The sequence below is a fragment of the Amblyraja radiata genome, chromosome 10, assembly GCF_010909765.2.
Source record: "Amblyraja radiata isolate CabotCenter1 chromosome 10, sAmbRad1.1.pri, whole genome shotgun sequence".
Taxonomy (NCBI): Eukaryota; Metazoa; Chordata; class Chondrichthyes; order Rajiformes; family Rajidae; genus Amblyraja; species Amblyraja radiata.
In genome coordinates, this window is record NC_045965.1 from 34,754,151 (window position 1) to 34,776,482 (window position 22,332).

At 42.7% G+C, this 22,332-nt stretch overlaps 1 protein-coding gene across 1 annotated transcript in view; it reads right to left on the minus strand.

Moving 5' to 3' along the window:
- LOC116977779 (FRAS1-related extracellular matrix protein 1-like) overlaps positions 1–20,272 on the minus strand; it is a 161,810-nt gene extending 141,538 nt beyond the window's left edge. Inside the window, exon 1 of the mRNA XM_033028527.1 lies at positions 19,848–20,272. The gene's annotated coding sequence lies outside the window, so the exon portion shown is untranslated. The remainder of the gene's footprint in view (positions 1–19,847) is intronic.
- Between the last annotated feature and the right edge of the window lie 2,060 nt (positions 20,273–22,332).

Sequence of the window (22,332 nt, forward strand, 5' to 3'; positions counted from 1 at the left end):
TCTGTATTCTTTTTTTGTGTGCTGCAAAATGGCAAAAAGCATTTCACTTCACTACACCTGGGTGTATGTGAATGTGACTAATAAAAAAATAAAAAATAAAACTTTGATGGAGGCAGACATGATAGTGGCATTTAAGAGGCTTTTAGACAGACACATGGGTATACAGAGAATGGAGAATGAACACAATGTCAAGATGGAGAATCTGCAGACCAGGCTGGAGCTCAGGATCAAACTTGGGTTGCTGGAGATATGAGGCCAAAGTCTACTAGCTCCATCACTGTACTGTCCATTTAGAATTTCCAGTATTCAATGTTTTTATAACATTTTACTCAATCATGTTAAGGGGATGCTGTTCCTGGCGAAACTCACGTTGATCATCTATCAGCAGAGGAGTGGGATTAATGGAAATGCAGGATGCCAATTTTTTTGAATTATCTATTAAAGGACAGTACGTTTTCATTGGATTTTTAATGTTTTTTCTGTAAAATAAATTACATTTATTGGCAATATAAATCTTACATTCATTAAGACTTTTTTAAAATAACAATTACTATCAAATAAAAGTATTGGGATACAGACCATATAGAGGCAAATTAGATTAGTTTCATTTGGTAGCATGCTGGGCATATACAATGTGGGCCGAAGGGCCTGTTTCTGCACTGCAGTGTTCTAGGATAGGTCTGTTCTCCTACATCCGTGAGCAGACAACAGTGTTGGATATGTTGTGGGCTCAGTATCAGGATTAGGAATATCTCCTTGGGAAGAAGTGGCACTTGAAATGAAAAGGAAATTAGTTATTGTGATAATTGCAGAGGCCAATCATATAGCTCAGATAATGAGGAGATTCTGCTGAATCAGTATGAAAAAGTTTTTCTATTGGGATAGGATTCACTTGAATCAGGCATCACAGCAGAATCAAATAACCAGGGCTGTAGATGAGGCTTTAAACAAAATAGGTGGGATGAGTATTGTTGTAAGATGAAATGTTGGCAGTTAAAGAGAAAGGACACGGGGATAGTATAGAGCAGTGAAAAACAGTATTGATTCTGTGTCATTTAAGAAAGAGCAAGAAAATGGTTTAAAAGCAGACAATGGAAAACTCTTTATCTAAAATCATATAGCATCTATAAAGCAATAAGTGAATTAATAGCACACATTGAATTACATGGATATGATCTAATAGCAATTGCAAAACCATGGTTACAAAATAACTGATTTTGTAACCAAAAAAAATCCCTCAACTTTTAGATGAGACCAGTAAAATGGTACAGGAGAAGAGGAAGGCATGATATTGAAGAACGTGACAATGCAGTAAAGAGGAAGGATCTTAACATGGAAAAGCAAGGAGTAGAAACATTGGTCAAAATTGAAATAGCGCCACTTAAGAATGCATAAGATAACATCAAATAGTCAGAAAATTAGAAGCACATGTAACAAGGAGAATACAATAATTATGAGGAAATGAACCTCATAATCATGGAAAACCAAATTATGGGCTATAAAATCAGATAATAGTGGAAATGTTGAGCAAGCCATGTTTCATATGTGGAGAATAAAAGGTTTATGTTTCATAGTGATAACTTATCATCATCAGTTTGTTTCTGCTTTTCGATTAGCAGTGATAAATTAGAGGATAAACTCACAGATGGTAGAACAGATGGTAATTTTCCAGATCAACAGATTGAGGAACCAGTCAAAAAGGTTACTTGTAGGCATTTAAAAGGAAAGGATATGGGGATAATACAGAATAGTGAAAAATATTATTGAATCGGTGGCATCTAGGAAAGAGCAAGAAAAAGACAATTGAAGAATCTTTATCTAAAATCATGTAACTTTAATAAAACAATAGGTGAATTAATAGCACAAATTGAATTAAATTGGTATGATCTATGTACTTTGATCGTAGACCTTAGAATCAGCCAGGATCATATACTTTGGAATCAGACAAATTAAATTATAATCTGGAGACTCAAAAATTACAGATGCTGGATTCTTGCACAAATCACTAAGTGTTGGAGGAACTCCGTGGGTCAGGCTGATTCTGTGAAAAGAATGGATGGGCAATGTTTCAGTTTGGGACCCTTTTTCAGATCCTTGGGATAGTGCCTTTCTTTAGAAGTCTGAAGACGTTTACCAACCCAAAAGTCTAAAGAAGTGCCCGATAAGTCTTTAGTTTAGTTTAGTGTAGAGATACAGCATGGAAACACGCCCATCGGCCCACCTAGTCTGTGCTGACTAGAGATTACCCCGTACACTAGCACTATCCTACTCACTAGGGACACGTTTAGCACTTTTTTTTAACCGATTGTCCATTGCTGTTGAGACCTTACAAGCAGGGCTCTGACAAGTCACAAACACTGGAAACATGGCTTATTCGCACACATGACTGTGATTGTGATTTCACCTCTCATCGCAAATGTTGCTGATCTACGCATTTGCTCATTAGAAATCCTTCTGTTCCACTGTCTACTGGAAGCTTTACAATCAAGGCATGATAAGGGAGAAATTCATCTTTGATCAGCAGTTGTAAATGCATGTGAGAATACTAAACACCTGTCAGATTCATCCCTGCAGCAGCTTGGATGAAGCAGTTTGTCATTGTTTTTGCTATGTTGGCATGTTTGGCTGAAACACTGGGTACACGGATAATCAAGGGTAGAAAGATGAATCACCATTGCACAATATCATTGCACAACAATAAATTGATGAAAACCCTCACTCACAAACACACCCCATTAACTATTCATTTTTCAAGCCTTTTTAACACCGCCGTTGAATTGCACACTGTTGCTATCATTTTGCCACTTAAATGGATTAAGAATAATTAGTTTCCAGACGTGTAATGGCCTTAATCAGACACTAAGAAATCATCAACTTCCAATTAAGGAGCTTGTCTTAACAAGACCATTTAACTAATTACCCCTGCTGTCTGACAATGACTGTTAGGTGGGCTGTTCGGCTCTTTTGTCTCCTTGACAATAATATTTCAATTACTGCTTGGTTCCCAGTGCATAAACATCTGGAGAGCTGGGAGCATTGCAACAGTTACAACTTGCTCAGCTGCAAAGTGAATACATCTGATTACTGGTTAGATGTGTTTTTTTTGCCATATCAGCTGATGATCCTTGATAGCTGGTTACCTGCACCAGGTCAGGTCAACCTCCAAAGGTCATCTTCAAAGTCTGGTTTATGCTAGTTGCTGGCAGATGTCTAGCTGTCAGTTTGGTTCAAATGAGAGCTGAGGTTGGCCGTTCATGTGCCTATCAGGGGGTAAAAGGCAAACTCCTGACTAAAGAACAAAGAAAGCAAGCAGTGTGATCAAAGTCCATTTTTAATGAGGTCTGACTCATCAAAGATTTGTGGAGTGATTTCCACTGCAGGCTAACAATGTGTATTTTATTTAGTTATTTTTCAAAGGGTCTTTGTCCTGCCTCCTGCCCAGTGATTCACACCCATTCTGGCACCTTATGTGGATACACGAATGATCAGAGTTAAAGACTTCCCCAAATACCAGTCTCTCCAGCAGGGGGGCCATCTCAAGGGTAGTGCTGTTGCTTCAAATGTTTATTTCTTAAGGTAGAACTTCCAACTAGACACTAAATCTGTGCAATGATAGCATATTTATTCCCCTTCTCCTCTGCTGAGAGGTCAATTATGGAAATTATATTGTTTAGATTCTAATCTGTTGTCTACCATAAATTGAAATTTGACAAATTTTCCCCTCCCTGTCAGCCTCTTTCATGCAGGAAGGGGAGGTGACCCTGCCTCTCATTTTTCTTGGAATTCCTTCCCGAAGCAGCATACAGTATGTATTGAGTAAGCATATGTGATACAGTATGTTAGTGGGCTACGGCAATGTAATCTCTTGAAAATATATTGACTGGAACAAATAAAATTGTTTGAAAGTACCCGTTACACATCTGAACACTGTCAATGTTCAGTGATGGCTGCACATTTGTTTCTGCTTTAATAGTTGCCATCTAGAGCACCAGAGTCCTCATCTCGCCATGACATTTAATGGTTAAGCTTTGGCTCTAAATCTTTTGCTGAATTTTCAAAAACATTTTTGCTCTCATCCCTTTAACATTTATTGTAGTCAGACTTGTGATTTCAGAAGTTTATGGACTCAAAAGAAAATTAAGCAGGATGATAAATTTGACCGGAGACCCAGATCTTAAATTGCAGAGGATGCTTGAAGAGGTGAAAGCGTGCCAAGGGAAAAAAGGTGTGACAGCAGATTCAGATCAAGCCTAAATTCCGATCAACGTGTGAGTATAACCTAAGTATAGACTGCATGCCTTTTAATAAAGATGTTCCTGGACCTTTCAGGGTCTGGACATTATGGCAAATAGAGTATTTATCATTTACACTCCAAAGAACCCTGAACTGAGCAACCATTTAGAACACTTTAATGATGCGCAGAATCTCTTACCCAGAGTAGGGGAATCGAGGACCAGAGGACATAGGTTGAAGGTGAAGGGGGGAACATTTAATAGGAATCGGAGGGGTAACTTTTTCACACAAAGGGTGATGGGTGTATGAAACAAGCTGCCAGAGGAGGTAGTTGAGGCTGGGACTATCTCAACATTTAAGAAACAGTTAGACAGGTACATCGATAGGACAAGTTTGAAGAGATATGGACCAAACGCAGGCAGGTGGGACTAGTGTAGCTGGGACATGTTGGCCGGTGTGGGCAAGTTGGGCTGAAGGGCCTGTTTCAATGCTGTATCACTCGATAACTCTATAACAAGTATTCAAGAGATAACCATGCATCTGTAGTCACAAATGGGCCACACCAGATAAGGGTGGAAAATGCCTTCCCCCTAAGGAATTCATTAAACCAGTTGGGGTTTAATACAACAATCTAATATCTTTGTGGTTATCATTAGCAATGATTAGTTTCTTTTATAATTATCAACTGAATGTAAATTCCTACCCTACCTAACTGCAAGACTGTGGATTGTGAGTGCAATTCTATGGATTACTAGTCCAGTGAATTAAACATATCACCAGCTAATCCTTTACCCTTCAATTAATGGGGGGGGGGAATCCAATTCATGGGCAGTCTTCCATGCGAGAAACAAAGGAGTTTGGTAACGTAATTATTAGGTTAAAATATCTAGGTGAATTGAACCAAATTATATAAAAAAATATAATTATTGTAATAAAAATATGGGGGGGGGGGGTGAATTAGCGTTTACTGAAGCACAGCTAGATCATGACATCAACATTAGTTTGTGAAGGAAGGATCATGTGTAAGTTAAACACACTGCCTCAGAAAAGCAGCTAACATAATCAAAGGTGTCCATCCCATTGTGGACATTGGATTTTGTCTGAAAAACTAATCTGCTGCCATGCGCTACAAGGCTGAGAACTATATTCTGCACTCTCTATCTTTGCTCCATCTATTGTACTTGAGTTGTACTGATTGTTTTCTGTATTGTATACATGATCTGCTTGGATAGCAGGCAGGGCCGGTGCTAGGAACTGCGGGGCCCAATTAGAAAACTGATGGCGGGGCCCCTACTCTAGAAAAGTAAAAATTTATGTATGTTTATATTTCGTGTAGTTTCAGGAATTTTAAGGCAAGCTGGTTGGTGATTGGATGCAACCCCCTTAGAGACAGCATTTGATTGGCCGCCAAATAAATTTGTCAAATCTGTAACAAAAATCGCTGGTCGGTGCGAACTCAGTGGACTATCTGGTTGTATCTCCAAACTAATCTGGTTGTATCTCCAAACTAATCTGGTTGTATCTCCAAACTGGTCTGGTTGTATCAACCAGATTATCTGGTGGTATCTCCAAACTAAACAGTATAACATGCAGGTACATTCATTTAAAATTAAATTCAGTGATTATTTCACATGATTTCTCACTGTGTAAAGCTCAATATCTGACCAATTTCTGTTTAACACGTTTGGTCTGCCGTGAGCATTTTTCGTTGCATCTCGTTGCATCTCCCCTTTTCCTAATCGGCCACAATTCAGATAATAGTCTACTTTCCTGTTTTTGCCACCAAAGTGGATAACCTCACATTTATCCACATTATACTGCATCTCCCATGCATTTGCCCACTCACCCAGCCTATCCAAGTCACCTTGCAGCCTCCTAGTTTAGAGGGGTTTAAACGGTTTAGAGATGTTTAGAGGGCTTCAGATGGGTTCAGGTGTGTTTACAATTGTTTAGAGGGGAATAGAGGGAAATAGGGGGGCTAGAGGGGGTTTAGACGTGTTCAGAGGGTCCCAGAGGGCTTTAAAGACGTTATAAGCCCCCCGTGAGAAATTGTAATTCTCTGAAATTGAAGATAGACATAAAGCTGGAGTAACTCAGCAAAACAGGCAGCGCAGCGACTCTGGAGAGAAGACCCTTCTTCAGACCGAACTGAACTCGCGTCGATGAGAGTACTTGTGATTGTCTGAAGAAGGGTCTCGACCAGAAACACAACCTTCTCCCCAGAGCCGCTGCCCGTCCCGCTGAGCCACCTTCAATTTCAGAGCCAAACAAAAAACACAAAGTGCTGGAGGAACTCAGCGGGCCAGGCGGCTGCCTCACCCGCAGGGTTTCTCCAGCATTTTTGTCTACTGCAAAACGTCAATGATTCCGGGAATGCTGAGGGGACAGGGTGATAGAGAGGGAGTGGGAGAGCTAGAGAGAGACAATATGGGGAGCGGGAGAGAGAGGGAGGGAGGGAGTGAGCAAAAGACAGAGAGACACAACCAAAGATCCGCTATAAGATCTTTGGACACTGTATAACTGCAGAAGGATCTCTTTGCTCCTATACTCAACTCCTCTTGTTGTGAAGGCCAACATGCCATTTGCTTTCTTCACTGCCTGCTGTACCTGCATGTTTACTTTCATTGACTGATGAACAAGGACCCCCAGATCCCGTTGAACTTCTCCTTTTCCCAACTACACCATTTAGATAATAAGCTGCCTTCCTGTTTTTGCTACCAAAGTGGATAACCTCACATTTATCCACATTAAACTGCATCTGCCATGCATCTGCCCACTCAACCAACCTGTCCAAGTTAATAGACAATAGACAATAGGTGCAGGAGTAGTCCATTCGGCCCTTTGAGCCAGCACCTCCATTCAATGTGATCTTGGCTGATCATCCCCAATCAGTACCCCGTTCCTGCCTTTTCCCCCTATCCCCTGACTCCGCTATCTTTAAGAGCCCTTTCCAGCTCTCTTGAAAGCATCCAGAAAACCTGCCTCCACCGCCCTCTGAGGCAGAGAATTCCACAGACTCACAACTCTCTGTGAGAAAAAGTGTTTCCTCGCCTCCGTTCTAAATGGCTTACCCCTTATTCATGAACTGTGGCCCCTGGTTCTGGACTCCCCCAAGTCACCCTGCATTCTCATAGCATCCACCTCACAGTTCAAACTGTCACCCAGCTTTGTGTCATCTGCAAATTTGCTAATGTTACTTAAAGTGGCAACGCATATGGAGATATTTGAGAAGTTATTTGAAGTACTTAACTTGATGAGTACATTTGAGAGCAAGACGTTCATGTCAGAAGTTCATGTCAGAAACATTATTTAGGCCACAGCTTGGGCAGTATGTACAATTCTCGCCATTCTACAGAAAAATGTAAACGTTGAAATGTATGAAAATGTTGCCAAAGCTGCAGAATAAGAGTAACATGACTTCCTCGGCCAGGTTATTTTCATTGAAAACAAATGTGAAGATTTAATTGATATTAAATTTTAAGAACCTTAGAAAAGATAAACAGAAAGAAACTATTTTTCTAAGTTAGTCAGTAACAACGAGAAATAGATTTAAGTTATTTGATGGAAGGTTCAGACAGAAATTGCGTGAAGATTATCTTGGGCCACAAGTGATGAGGGTCTGAAACTCGTGGTGCAAAACAGTGGAAGAGATAGAGGAACACATTGTATTTAATAATGTCCTGTGTGGGCACTTGAGCCATAGCCAGCTAGTCCATGGACCATAAAATTGGAGGTGGGATTAAACTAAAAGTCATTTATGGCCAGCATGACTATTGAGCGCTGAACGGCCTAGAAAAGAGTTCAAATGTTTGTAGTCTCTGTGAACGAAGCCAGTCCAGTCCTCAGTGGCAAGATACTGAAGATTGGACTAGCCTTTTGTGACTCACAAACAATCAGGTAGTGAGGTATAAGTCGGCCTGTGGAGGTTATAGTGAAAGCAAAACAAGTTCAACCTCGAATCTGGCCTCTCTCCACTGACTCACAGGATGGTACAGAATCAACTTCAAGCTCCTCTTATTCGTATAAAAAGCCCTTAACGGGCTTGCCGTCCCCTATATCAAACATCTTCTAACCCACCATTCTACCTCCAGGTCCCTCAGGTCGGCCGACTTGGGGCTACTGACTATCCCACGGTCTTGGTTTAAGCTCAGGGTGACCGCACTTTTGCGGTTGCAGCACCTAGACTGTGGAACAGCATCCCTCTCCTCATCAGAACTGCCCCCTCCATTGACTCCTTTAAGTCGAGGCTCAAAACCTATTTCTACTCCCTAGCGTTTTTGAGTTCCTCTGAGGGGGCGCTGTAAACAGTTTATGTGTGTATTGTTAGGTCTGTGTACCATTGTATATAGCACATTAGTACCTTCACTGATGTACAGCACTTTGGTCAACGTGAGTTGTTTTTAAATGTGCTATACAAATAAAATTGAATGATTGATTGATTGATTGATAAAACACTGGGTAAACTGACAGGCACAAAACCTAAGGCCCCTAACCTGGCGGCTTTAAATCTCATGAAAAAACATGAATGCTTTGATGTTGGCAAAGTTCAAAAACTTTTAAAATATTCAAATTGTTAACATATTAGACAGTTAAGGTGGCAAAGTGGCACAGCGGTAGATGTGCTGCCTTACCGCACCAGATACCGAGGTTCGATCCTAGCTAAGGTTGCTGTCTATATAGTGTTTGTACGTTCTCCATGTGACTGCATGGGTTTTCTCCGGGTGCTCCAGTTACCTCCCGCATTCCAAAGACATAAGACATATAGATAGAATTAGTATATGGGTGATCATTGGTCAGTGTGGATTCTGTGGGCTGAAGGGCCTGTTTCTTTAGACAAGATACAGCAGGTAAACAGACCCTTCAGCCCACTGAGTCTGCACTGGCCAGCGATCACCCCATACATTTGCACTATCCTACACACTAGGCACAATATACAATTTACAGAAGCCAATTAACCTACAAACCTATACATCTTTCCACGGTGTATTTCTAAACTAAACCATAAGACACAGGAGCAGAATTAGGCCATTCAGCCCATTGAGTCTACTCCGCCATTCAATCATGGCTGATCTATTTTTTCCTCTCAACCCCATTCTCCTGCCTTCTCCCATAACCTTTGACACTCTTAATAATCAACTGTCTGTCTCTCTGTCTCTCTTTGTCTGTCTGTCCTTTAAAAAATATGCAATGACTTGCCTCCACAGTCCACAGAATCACCAATAAATCACCAGTAAATAAAATATTCCTCTCTATTCTAACGATACGTCCTTCAATTCTGTGCTGAACTCTCAGGTTCTAGACTCTCCCATAAATAGAAATAATCTCCCCACCTCTACTCTATCTAGGCCTTTCATTATCCGATCTGTTGCTCAGATTATAAAAGAATGAAAATCATCTAAAACACAAAAATATTTGAATAAACTGAAACAATTAAAACAATCTAAAAATAATAACACCAAAATCTTTTCCAGCCGTTTCCCTCTGTTGATGTTGATGAACATCTCCCCGCACTTTAAGTGTTGGGAAATGGTGTTCCAAGTCCATCGTGAGTACAAGGTAGCAAATGGCAATGAGCAGCTGTCAGGAAGTTTGGGACTTCCATCGTAATGCCTCTGTGATGAAATCCCAGACTTGCTGGCATCCTTGCAGGGAAATGCCACAGCCTATGCAGAAAGTGGGAGGCACTCCAAAATGCACACCTTCACAGATACCTGCAGAACTTGCTAGTCCAGTAGATGGCACTCTGAAAAAGTATTTTATTTGCAGGAGGTTTTGCTAGAGCTAATGTTTTACACATATAACTGCAATTTAGTCACAACATTGATTATCCTTAATATCACTGAATGGCAAAAGATGCTCAAAGAGTTAATAAGATAGCATCTGATCCAATAATTTTCATGTGTACATATATGTGTGACGATAATCCCCAGGGTTAGATTTTAATTCATGTTCCATACGCTAAATTGTACTGAACGGGTTTGAAAGTTTAAGCAGCACAAAAGGAAATATATTCAGAGATAAATGAGCTCTGAACATGCAATCATTTTAATTCAATGTCTCTTGACTTTTGAAAATAAACACTAATCATATTTTCATGCAAACCTACTTTCTCCACATGCTTCGCAGATGGTAAAAGTCAATTCTGAGGCAATTTCACCAATTAATAGAGGGAGGATGAAAGACAAGGTGATAAATATTACGGACAAAGGAGTAAGTTAAACTTTGAAAGCTAGAAAAAGGCCTGCAATGAAGTGAATGATAAGGTGAAGCAAGCAAAGTGTAAGGAAATGCCTTGCCTCTCCACATTCACACACCAGCCATTTAAAGAGGAGTGGGGCCAAATGGAAGGACAGATATGGTGGAGGAGGATGGAGGAGGAAATGTTACATGAGTGTGAGATAGCTGAAAAATTAAAATTAGTAATTGAAGTCCAAGATTTCTAAAAATGGAAAAGTTAGCATGAGTAAGGCAGCAATCCAAAGGGATGGGTGGGCAGCATTTCGATTAAGAGCTTGGAGGGCAGCTATCAAACAGAACCAGGGTAAAGCTTCAGATCCAAGAGTACCTTGATGGAGATTATTAAGGAATCTGAGAGAACTAAAATGAAAGCCACAGCTACTACAGGCATGCTACATGGAAACATTGAATATAGTTCAGAATTTAGGTTATTTAGGGATCTCCAAAAACATTTCTCTAACATTCAAACAGCTTCCAGACTATCCTTCATCAATCCTGCCATCTCTAGTGTGATGTATCCACCAAAAAAAACATACCTTTCCCTACTTACCTTTTCAGTATTTCAAAGGGCCTATTCATTTTGGAAAGTCCTGGTTCACTCTGCAACAACTTCCAGCAACCCTGTTATTCCATGGCCCTTTTATAAAGTGCAAACCCTGGCCTTTTATTCACCATTCCCTCGACATTGTTCATTGTGCTGTACTATATTTGTTTCCCCTAATGGAGTTCCTACCTTTGGGAAATCCAATTCTCATCGGCAGGTCGCTTTGTAAAACCCTTCCATGCAACCCACAAGGCAAATCTGTGCATCCTGTTGCCAGCATTTTAAATCTCCACTCTATTCCCATTCTGACCTCTCATTGCATGACCTTATGTGCGTTTCCAATGAATATCAGTCAAAACTCAAGAAACAGCACCTCATCTTCAGACATTTATTTGCAACTTACCGAACTCAACGCCATATGCAACAATTGCTAATTCCAACAGTTAATCCCTTTTTCCTTAACAGTTGTTGTTGCTATTGATACTTCATTTACTACTTGCAAATCTATCAGCTGTATAATAATACAAACGTTCTGCAGTTTCTGTAAGTCTAGAATAAAAACAAGAAAAGCTGGGAATAATCAACATTTTAATGTAAATATATTAACACCAAATTATAGCCCCTATTTATGGGGAAAATTATATTACAGAACTTAAAATTGTTTCTGCAAATGTTCCAGGTTCAATGACTGGTTTGTTATAAAATCGTTGGAAAGTTTTCTCCGTTGACCATCCTGCTGTCTTGAGGATTTGGTCCATAGGAACATCCAACTTCATAGCTGCCGATGTAGCGGCAGCCCTGGTGGAGTGAGATTTAAAATGCTAGTGTCTACTCCAGCCTTATTAGGACCTGTTTTAGCCATCTAGAGATGGTCTGGACTGCCACTGTTTTGAGTGGCTGTTTGTAGCTGATTAAAAGTGACATTTCTTTCCCTCTGATGATCTTAGTATACTCCATATATAATAGTAAGTGTGTTACAATACAGAGATGATCATCTGTCGGGTATGCTCTGAATTCTGTTTTTAAGCCTGCTGACCCCTGTCAGTTCTGTTTGACTAATTCATTGATGTGAAAAGTTAAATTTCCAGATGAAATAGTCATGTTGTCCAGCCTTAGGTTCTGTAGTGACTGGACCCTTCGTGCCGTGACCAAGGCCATCAGCATGCCTGTTTTCATAGTCAGTTTCTGTAGGAACAGAGCTGTAGTTGGAGACCAGTTTCTTAACATGGTCAGTACAATGCTCACATCCCATATTTGGGAGTACCTGGTTCTTGGGGGATTAACATTAAAATGCCCCTCATGAGTTTGGTTACCAGGGTGTGTCCCAACAGAATGCTGCTCTGTTCCTTGCCACAGGTATGTTGACAGAGCACTTCTGGCGCAGCTGATGGCACTATGACTGAGCGTAGTTAACTTATTCCATGCATCCAAATAATATCGTAATCTCCCACCAACTTCCATGCTCCCTTTAATTCTTAAGGAACCAGACCCACCTACCTCCATGGTTACCAGTATGTGACTTCTTCGGCATCCTCCGTGGACGTTGAGGCGCCGTTGTCTGGGTCTGTAGTTGGGTTGGTGTTGAGGGCTTGCGCATTTTCCAGGAAGGTCGGTCTGGCCCATGGCCTAAAAAAGACCGGTTGGGTGTTCCTGGTTTTGCGCTTTCTCCAGTTTGTCTTGGCCGACTGGTGGGTGCGTAGGGGTGATGTTTATGGCCGTAGTAGCTTTTGGATGCTGCTTTTATGAGCCCCAGGGTTTTCGCCTCTTCGTCAAGTTCTTTGACTTGTTTTGATAAATCCCTTCCAAATAGTAGTATTGATGGTTTGGAGGTTCTAGGTTTGCAGAGGCCTGCAAATTTGGGGTCTAAAGCCGGTTGGATAGCACTTTTCCTAATATTGTTTAACTTGTATTGTGAGTTGCAGAGTAAAGCCAGTGCATCTTGGTGGTCTAGGGTCATGTTTTGCTCATTCAATGTGCGGGCAAAAGCCGTAATTCCTGCTGAGGACTTTTAGGACTTTCTGTATTTTTAAGTCCCTGGTTCTAATTGATGCCCCAACATGTTTCCAGATGCACTGGTTGACACTGGGAACATTTAGCGACTTGCAGTTCCCTGGTGGTAAGTGTCGTGCCGTGGTGTCCGATAATGCCTGTCCCTGTAGTTGGTTAAAAGACATGTGGTCAATGCTTACCACTATTTTCGGCTCCAGGTTTAGGCCAGTTTGGTCGGGTTGGATAAACTGGGACACCATATCCAACATGTTTTCTTTCACCCCAGGCATACTAGGGGTATGTTGAACACTCGCCTCTTCAGGGTCAGCCCAGAATTGACCCTCCGTGCTCCCCTCTGATGAGGGAGAAACACTGTGCAGCCCCACAAGAGGTACTGCTGTGGGGCTTACTAACTGCCCACTGTGGCTAGCCTCCATCTCCCGGAGCCTGCCACTTGGAGTATTTCTTCCAGCAGCCGCTCCAACTGGCTCTTATGCTCTCGGGCATAGGCCACTCGCGGCTGCTGCTGTTTCCCCAGCCGCTCCAACCGGCCCCAATGCGCACGGGCACTGGCCGCTCGCGGCTGTTCCTGATCCTGCAGCCACTCCAACCGGCTCCAATGCTCACGGGCACTGGCCGTCGTGGCTGCTCCTGATCCTGCAGCCGCTCCAACCGGCTCCAATGCTCACGGGCACTGGCCGTCGCGGCTGCTTTTGTTGCCCGCTCCCAGCCGCTCCAACCGGCCCCAATGCGCACGGGCACTGGCCGCTCGCGGCTATTCAGAGTCGGACTCATCGGAGTCAACGACTCTGTTAGTTTTTTGCTTCGCTCTACCGCCCGGCCGTGGCCGGTGCGGGAGCGAAGTCGGGCACAGCTGTTCCCATTTCGAGAGATTGGCATGCCGTTGGCTGCTGCTGCCGGCTGCCCACAACTCCGTGGTTCTCCCCCGCCAGCTTTCTCGCAGCCTTCGTGGATCTGGTCCATGTCTCCACCTGTAAGGTAAGTGGAAGGAACGCAGAGTCTCCTTACCTGCTGTTCCCGGCTTTCAAATTCTGCCGCTAAGGGAACGTCGTTCCCCCTGCTGTGACTCATTGCAATGTGTGTAGCGATATGACACGCATGCGTCCTGGCGGGGTTCTTCACGTAGTCACTCACGTGACTCCGAAGTAAAATTCCAGAGATTCACCACTCTCTGTGTGAAAAATGTTTTCCTCATCTCGGTCCTAAAAGATTTCTCTGCCTTAAACTATGACCCCTTGTCCTGGACTTCCCCAACATCGGGAACAATCTTCCTACATCTAGCCTGTCCAACCCCTTAAGAATTTTTAAAGTTTCTATAAGATCCCCCCTCAATCTTCTAAATTCTAGCGGATGTTCAAAATCTGAAAACAAAAATAGAAAATGTCCAAATTATCAGCACAGTAGGGAACATCCAAGGAGGTAGAGGTGGAGCTGATGCCTAGGTCAATGGTCCCCATCATGAACAATTATCAACCCAAAAACCCTGTCCTAACCCTTCAGATGCTGCACGTGCCACACCATATAACATGTCCAATGTTCCAGTTCTGAAACAGATGGGAAAGGCTGTTACATGAAATTACTGAATTCATAGTTGCGCTCTGAATGTTATATGATATCTTGCAGATGGAATGAAGATATTCTACAAAGTAGTTACCTAAATCGGTGTTTAGTTCTCCAGTGTAAATGTGACCAGCTTGTGAATATCAAATAAAGTGGATGGAAAGTTTGAAGAAGCAATAGTGAACTACTACTTCACCTGCAAGACGTATCTGGGACACTGGATTATGGGCAAGGATGAAAGAGTAGGGTTACATTTCCTACATCTGTCTGGGGAAGTGATATGAGAAAGGAGATGGTACACAAAATTGCTGGAGGAACTCAGCGGGTGCAGCAGCATCTATGGAGCGAAGGAAATAGGCGACGTTTCGGGCCGAAACCCTTCTTCAGACTGATGGGGGGTGGGGGGGGGGAGAAGGAAGGAAAAGGGGAGGAGGAGGAGGAGCCCGAGGGCGGGCGGATGAGAGAGTGGGAGGAGACAGCTCGAGGGTTAAGGAAGGGGAGGAGACAGCAAGGGCTAGCAAAATTGGGAGAATTCAATGTTAATGCCATCCGGACGCAAGGTCCCCAGAATATGAGGTGCTGTTCCTCCAATTTCCGCTGTTGCTCACTCTGGCAATGGAGGAGACCCAGGACAGAGAGGTCGGATTGGGAATGGGAGGGGGAGTTGAAGTGCTGAGCCACCGGGAGTTCAGGTAGGTTATTGCGGACTGAGCGGAGGTGTTCGGCGAAACGATCGCCCAACCTACGCTTAGTCTCCCCTATGTAAATCAGCTGACATCTAGAGCAGCGGATGCAGTAGATGAGGTTGGAGGAGATACAGGTGAACCTTTGTCGCACCTGGAACGACTGCTTGGGTCCTTGAATGGAGTCGAGGGGGGAGGTGAAGGGACAGGTGTTGCATTTCTTGCGGTTGCAACGGAAAGTGCCCGGGGAGGGGGTGGTGCGGGAGGGAAGGGAAGAATTGACGAGGGAGTTGCGGAGGGAGCGGTCTTTGCGGAAGGCAGACATGGGGGGAGATGGGAAGATGTGGCGAGTGGGGGGGTCACGTTGGAGGTGGCGGAAATGGCGGAGGATTATGTGTTGTATTTGCCGGCTGGTGGGGTGAAAGGTGAGGACCAGAGGGACTCTGCCCTTGTTGCGAGTGCGGGGATGGGGAGAGAGAGCAGTGTTACGGGGTATGGATGAGACCCTGGTGTGAGCCTCATCTATGGTGGCGGAGGGGAATCCCCGTTCCCTGAAGAACGAGGACATTTCCGATGCCCTGGTATGGAATGTCTCATCCTGGGAACAGATGCGGCATAGGCGGAGGAATTGGGAGTAGGGGATGGAGTCTTTACAGGGGGCAGGGTGGGAAGACGTGTAGTCCAGATACATGTGAGTCAGTGGGTTTGTAATGTATGTCGGTCAGGAGTCTGTCCCCTGCGACGGAGATGGTGAGGTCAAGGAATGGTAGGGAAGTGTCGGAAATTGTCCAGGTGTATTGGAGTGCCGGATGGAAGTTGGTGGTGAAGTGGATGAAGTCAGTCAGTTGTGTGTAGGTGCAGGAGGTGGCCCCAAAGCAGTCGTCAATGTAACGGAGGTAGAGGTCGTGAATGGGGCCCTGGTACGTCTCGAACAAGGATTGTTCAACGTACCCGACAAAGAGGCAGGCGTAGCTGGGGCCCATGCGTGTGCCCATAGCTACGCCTTGTGTTTGGAGGAAATGGGAGGAGTCAAATGTAAAGTTGTTGAGGGTGAGGACCAACTCCGCTAAGCGGAGGAGAGTGTCAGTGGCTGGGTATAGGTTGCTCCTCTGGTCGAGGAAGAACCGGAGGGCTCCGAGGCCATCCTGGTGGGGGATGGAGGTGTAGAGTGACCGGACATCCATGGTGAAGATGAGGGGGTGAGGGCCCAGAGAAAGGAGATGGATGGCTGCTCATGGAGATGGAAGTCGATCAGAGAGTCACAGAGAGAAAGATATCTTGAGAATTCCAAAAGGGAGGGGAGAAGGTGTATCCAGTGGGGGCTCTCCTTGAAGATGGCAGATATTATCAAAGATGATTCATTGGGTGAGAAGTTTGTTCGTACAGAAGATGAGAACAAGGGGGACCTTATTTTACTGGGAGGAGAGGTGACCTAGAGCAGAAGTTTGTTTAGGCACCCGTCTTGACCCATATTTTGCCTCTATGCTTGTCCATTCACCACTCTCTTTTACGTACAATCATTATCCTTTCATTACTTAACCTCTTTCTTAAACATCGTCCCAGGTCTTCGCTTTCAATCTTTCCCCTCATTCACTTCCTCTACGTTTGCCTAAAACGTTCAGAATCATTAATGTTTCTAGTTCTAGGAAAAACCATCACTCTAGAAAATTATCTGATTCACTCTCCACATATACGTCCTGACTTGTTAAACACTTTCCACGTTTTCTGCTTTTGGTATTATAGGAAGCGTTCCTGCTTTGGTTGAATGGAGTAACCCAATAATTGAAGATCCTAGCTACATATAAATCTCATGTATAATTAAACTGAAATACAAGTCAGCTTTTCTACTGAGACAAAAACACTTGGGTAGCAATCTTTGTATTGTTTCTAAAATTGTAGAACCATAATCAATTGTATTCCACAGCATTTGGTTTATCATGGTAAAAACTGAACAGCTTGTAAAAGGGCAAATGTCATAGCTTTAATGTGAAACTTTTCAGTAATTAAAAAGTTGTTCTCGGGTCTCCCAGCAAAAACAAAGAAACTCCTATTCTCACCAGATGTGCTTATGTACCATTCCACTTCACCACAGGAGAAAACAACAATGAATGCCTGCTGGAAATTCTACAATCACACAATGCATGCTGATACCATTGCTTTATTCTGCACTATTACACGAGACATTCAAGTCAGCCTCCCATTTTCTGCTCAGATGGATGTAAAAGATCCAACAGCTATGTAGTTGAATGTAGACACAAGGAACTGCAGATGCGGGTTTATTAAAAAAAGATACAAAGTGCTGAGCAAGTCAGGCAACATCTCTGGAGAACATGGATAGGTGAAGTTTTGGGTCAGGACCCTTCTTCAGCCGGATTGCATACAATCTACTACCCACTCCTACAATCAGTGTAAAGAAGGGTCCTGACCTGAAACATCACCTACCCATGTTCTCCAGAGATGCTGCCTGATCCGCTGAGTTGCTCCAGCATTTTGTGATTAAGTTTTTAGTCTCAGTTTTTAGAGATACAGCATGGAAACAGGCCCTTCAGCCCACCAAGCCCGCACTGACCAACGATCACTCATAGACTAATTCTATCCTCTTCTCCGTGGATTGTCACCCTGCCGTGGTGGAGAAGCTTGTGTGGTCCTGAGATCCTGAGAGCGATGCCGTCTGGAGCTATGCTACACGTAGGGTCACCCATGGTGGTAAGGTCTCTGACAAAGAGCAATCCAACCAAGACCTCAACGGTGGACCAGGCGGAAGATGATGGCTGACTTTAGTGGAGCATCACAACGACTGGGAAGGCAGATGAAGGCTGCAGCAGAAAAGGGTCCCCAGTCATCTTGGATTTCATGCCACTGGATTCTGACTCAGATCTGTCAAGGACCGCGTGGCGGCAGTCTGTGCACCCGTCTCCCCACGATAAACTATGTCACGCACAGGTGTCCACCATTAGAGGACAGTCTTACTCATTTCGAGTGACTGACGATGATCAGTTCTATCCTAGTGTCCTTTTCCCCCTATATTTTTAAGATGAGTGGTTGCAGTCTTTTTCCCCAGGGTAGGGAAATCTGAAACAGGCATGGATTTAAGGTGAGAGGAAAGAGATCTAATGGGGATCTGAGAGGCAACTTTTTTTAACTCAAAGTTAGTCGGTATGTGGAATGAGCTGCCAGTGGAAGTGATGGAGGGTACAATTACAACTTTTATAACACTTTTGGGCAGGCACTAGAACAGAAAAGATTTAGAGGGACAGGGGCAAAATGCAGGTTAATGGGGCTAGAGCAAAACACAGAATCTCAGCAGGTCAGGCAGCATCTGGGGCGAGAATGGACAGGTGAAGGGAAAGGAACTGTCAATGTTTCAAGTTTAGACCATGCATCAGCATCATCATCAGACCAGACCCACCATTACATTATAGAACCAGTGCTGCCACCAGGACAATGGGCCTTTAAGGCCAATATAAGACTCAATATTTTTAAGAACCTGATACATGAAAGCTACGATAGCACCGGAAACATGGCGACTCTTTGTGTACTGCCTCAGAAGAAATCTAGTTTTACACTATAATTGTTTCATATACTGAATTGTATGCAAAAACATAGAATTTCACTGTATCTAGGTTTAATATGACCATACAGTACGATTGGACTATCAGCATGCAGCATCTCCACCTGAAATATCATCAATTCCTTTCCCTCCACAGATGCTGCTCGACTTACTGACTTTCTCCAGCAGTTTGTTATATTTATCCAGATGGCAACATCTGCGGTCTCCCATGTCTCTTTTATCATCACTTTGTGTTGATCACTAGATGATGCCCCCAGCTTTTGTGAGTGAAGCTGACCTGACAAGATTTGTGAAAAGTCAGAAGAAGGGTCTCGACCCAAAACGTCACCCATTCCGTCTCTCCTGACATGCTGCCTGACCCGCTGAGTTACTCCAGCATTTTGTGTCTATCAAGATTTGTGAAAAGTTGTGATCCGTCATTTCAATGCATTCCTCACTTTAAAAGAAAACACATTTCATATACTGCAAAGTATCTGAGCAGACACTTGTATATCTAAACTGACTTTTGTTTTGACCATGTCATAATGTTCTGAAATGATTGAGAGCAAATATAGTTCTTTGTAAATGTGAGCAGGCAAAAAAAAAATTATACTTGAACAAATCCATGTGCTGAATTCAAACAAATGTCCAAAAGATTAATTTAGAACTGATGTTATGTACAATAAAGTCTGCAGAAACATTCCACTAAAGATTTCTATTCTATTTGCACAAAGTAGAATGTTCAATCATTTTGCATCATTAGTTGATTAAAGAGAGAACAATTAATCTTAAACACACATATACAATTACATCAAAATCTACAATGTGATTATTACAAAACTAGTGCTGAATAATTGTATAGTCTTTTACTGCAACAAATGAGAATTGTTGAATCATTTCAAACATCTATTTGCCACATGTTTTATGAATTCACTGAACTCTATGCAAGCTTTTAAAGAATTCGATTATTTTTTTTGGAATAAGCATAGAACATAGCAAATCATTGCCGAGAGGAACATTGAAAACATACCTGCGGTGTACCTCCTTGTGGTTTCTCAATCTTGTTCCAAACTGCAGTAGAAAACACTGTTCTGGTAGGCCTTCTTAAGAACATCTTTTATCTTATTACTTCTGACATAACGAAATGCCATTTTAAAAAGAGGAACAATACAGATCCCGGCTCCTAAGTTTTGGGGATAGGGGGTGGGGGGAGGGAGGAGAAAAATGTGTTTAAAATGAGGTATTTTGCGTGGAACTTTCCCCAGGATTTCCACACACAAATGTTGCTGGTTCTGTGGGATAGAAATTCTCAATTCCCCAAAGGGATTCCATGTGAGAAGATGGCAAAAGGCATTGGTTGCTATTAGATACGCATTCTAGACTACAAGAAGTTAGTGCAGTAATGAATCTGTGGCCTGGATTACAGGTTCCATGGTCATTAAATAACCCATTCCCTTCTGAACCATTAACCATAAAGGTAATGGGTTAAATAAACAGAAGCCAGGAAGGCAGGCACCACTACCAGCCCCCACCTCCGCACTGCCCCCTCCCCTGCCCACTCCCTCGCCCCCTCCTCTCAGGCAAATAAGGCATTGAGTAGAGTTTTTCTCACATTTTCAGCTGTTCCGTTCCATTATAATGTAATTACGTGCACAATGTAACAGATAATATAACACCCGAATGATTTAGAAACAAATCATTTCTGATCTCCGTGGTGAATATAATAAAAGTTATATCAGGCCTCAGTTATTGATATATAATAGATCAAAAGGAGGAACAAATGATGATTGTGTAATGATGGGGATTTGTGGAAACTGATTTTGCAAAATGTCTATCATTAAAATCACTTTTCTGTCTTTTGTCAATATTTTTAAAAGGTAAATAACAAAATAATTATTTTAAAAAACATAAGATTGATCATGACAAAGGTAATAACACAAATAAAAAATAATTAAAAAATAATAAAATAGATCATCATGTTTGTATACAGTTGTTCAAGTCCTTCTGTGCAACTTTCACCCATAGAGGAAACACCTTTGAAGAAAAAATATTTATGATCAATTTTTTTCAGGTCTCATTTCTAATAATGTTTGGATGAAATTGCTGGCCATACAGTAACCCTAGCCAGCAGCACAACAGATTTCATCCATCAGCGGGACTTAGCAACAGCAAATCACTCAAGAAATCTAACAGTAATCCTTGCTCCAGGCCAAATCCAGGTGAAGGGTTTACTGAGCGAGTGAGTTGAAAGATATAAACTGCAAAACTATTTCATCACCCCTGGAATAGAAAGAAGATTTTAGCAATAATGTGGAGAAGCAGCTGTGGGCAAGAATTTCAAATATGAATCTGTAAAATATATATTTTTAAATATGTGCTAATTAAACAAATAAAACAGTCCAAATCGTTTCAGTTTGGAAGTTAATTTTCCAAAGTCAAAAGATATGGTCGGTGAATCTGAACTGTGCTGATATGGTGGTGCATCCAGGGTGGCACAGTGGTGTAACCTGGTAGGGATGTTGCCTTGCAGCTGAGACCCAGGTTAAATCCTGAGTGGAGTTTGCATGTTCTCCACAAGTTTTCTCCGGGTGTCCCCGTTTCCTCCTACATCCCAAGAACGTGCAAGTTGATAGATTAATGGGCTACTGCAAATTCCCCTTCGTATAGAACGTAGACAAAAATGCTGGAGAAACTCAGCGGGTGAGGCAGCATCTATGGAGCGAAGGAATAGATGACGTTTCGAGTCGAGACCCTTCTTCAGACCCCTTAGTATAGAGGTGAGAGTAAGAACCTGGGGGCAGCTTAGTTTAGTTTTTTAGTTTAATTTAGAGATACAGCACAGAAACAGGTCTTCGGCCCACCAAGTCCATGGCAACCAGCGATCCTTGCACATTAACACTATTCTACACACACTAGGAACAATTTACAATTTTACCAAGCCAATTAACCTACAAACCTGTAGGTCTTTGGAGTGTGAGAGGAAAGTGGAACTCCCCGGGAAAGCCCATGCAGGTCACAGGGAGAACATACAAACTCCGTACAGACAAGCATCCGTAGTCAGGGTCGAACCTGGGTCTCTGGCGCTGTTATGCAGCAACTCTACTGCTGCGCCACCGTGCCGAATTGATGAGCATTTAGGGAGAATAAAAAAAGGGAATAATGTGCGTTTAATATAAATGGGTGTATATTTGATGGACCGAAGGGCCTCTTCCCAGGCATATCTCTCTATGACATGACAATAATTGTGAATAGTAATTTAAACATGAACAGCATTTTTTTTTACTTTGCACGATGATATAATCATCCTTCTCTGTAACTCCTCAAAAATAGACCCAATCTGTAGAAGGGTACATGGGCATGACAGACATCAGCAAACTTTGTGATAATATAAATAGAAACCACTGGACATCCTTCGTAGGCCAGGCTGCATCTGTGAGAAGAGGAAGAGTTAATTTTAACCTGACATTTCTCAGTTAACTCTGTTTTTCTTCTGTTAGCCTGATGTGCTGAGCATT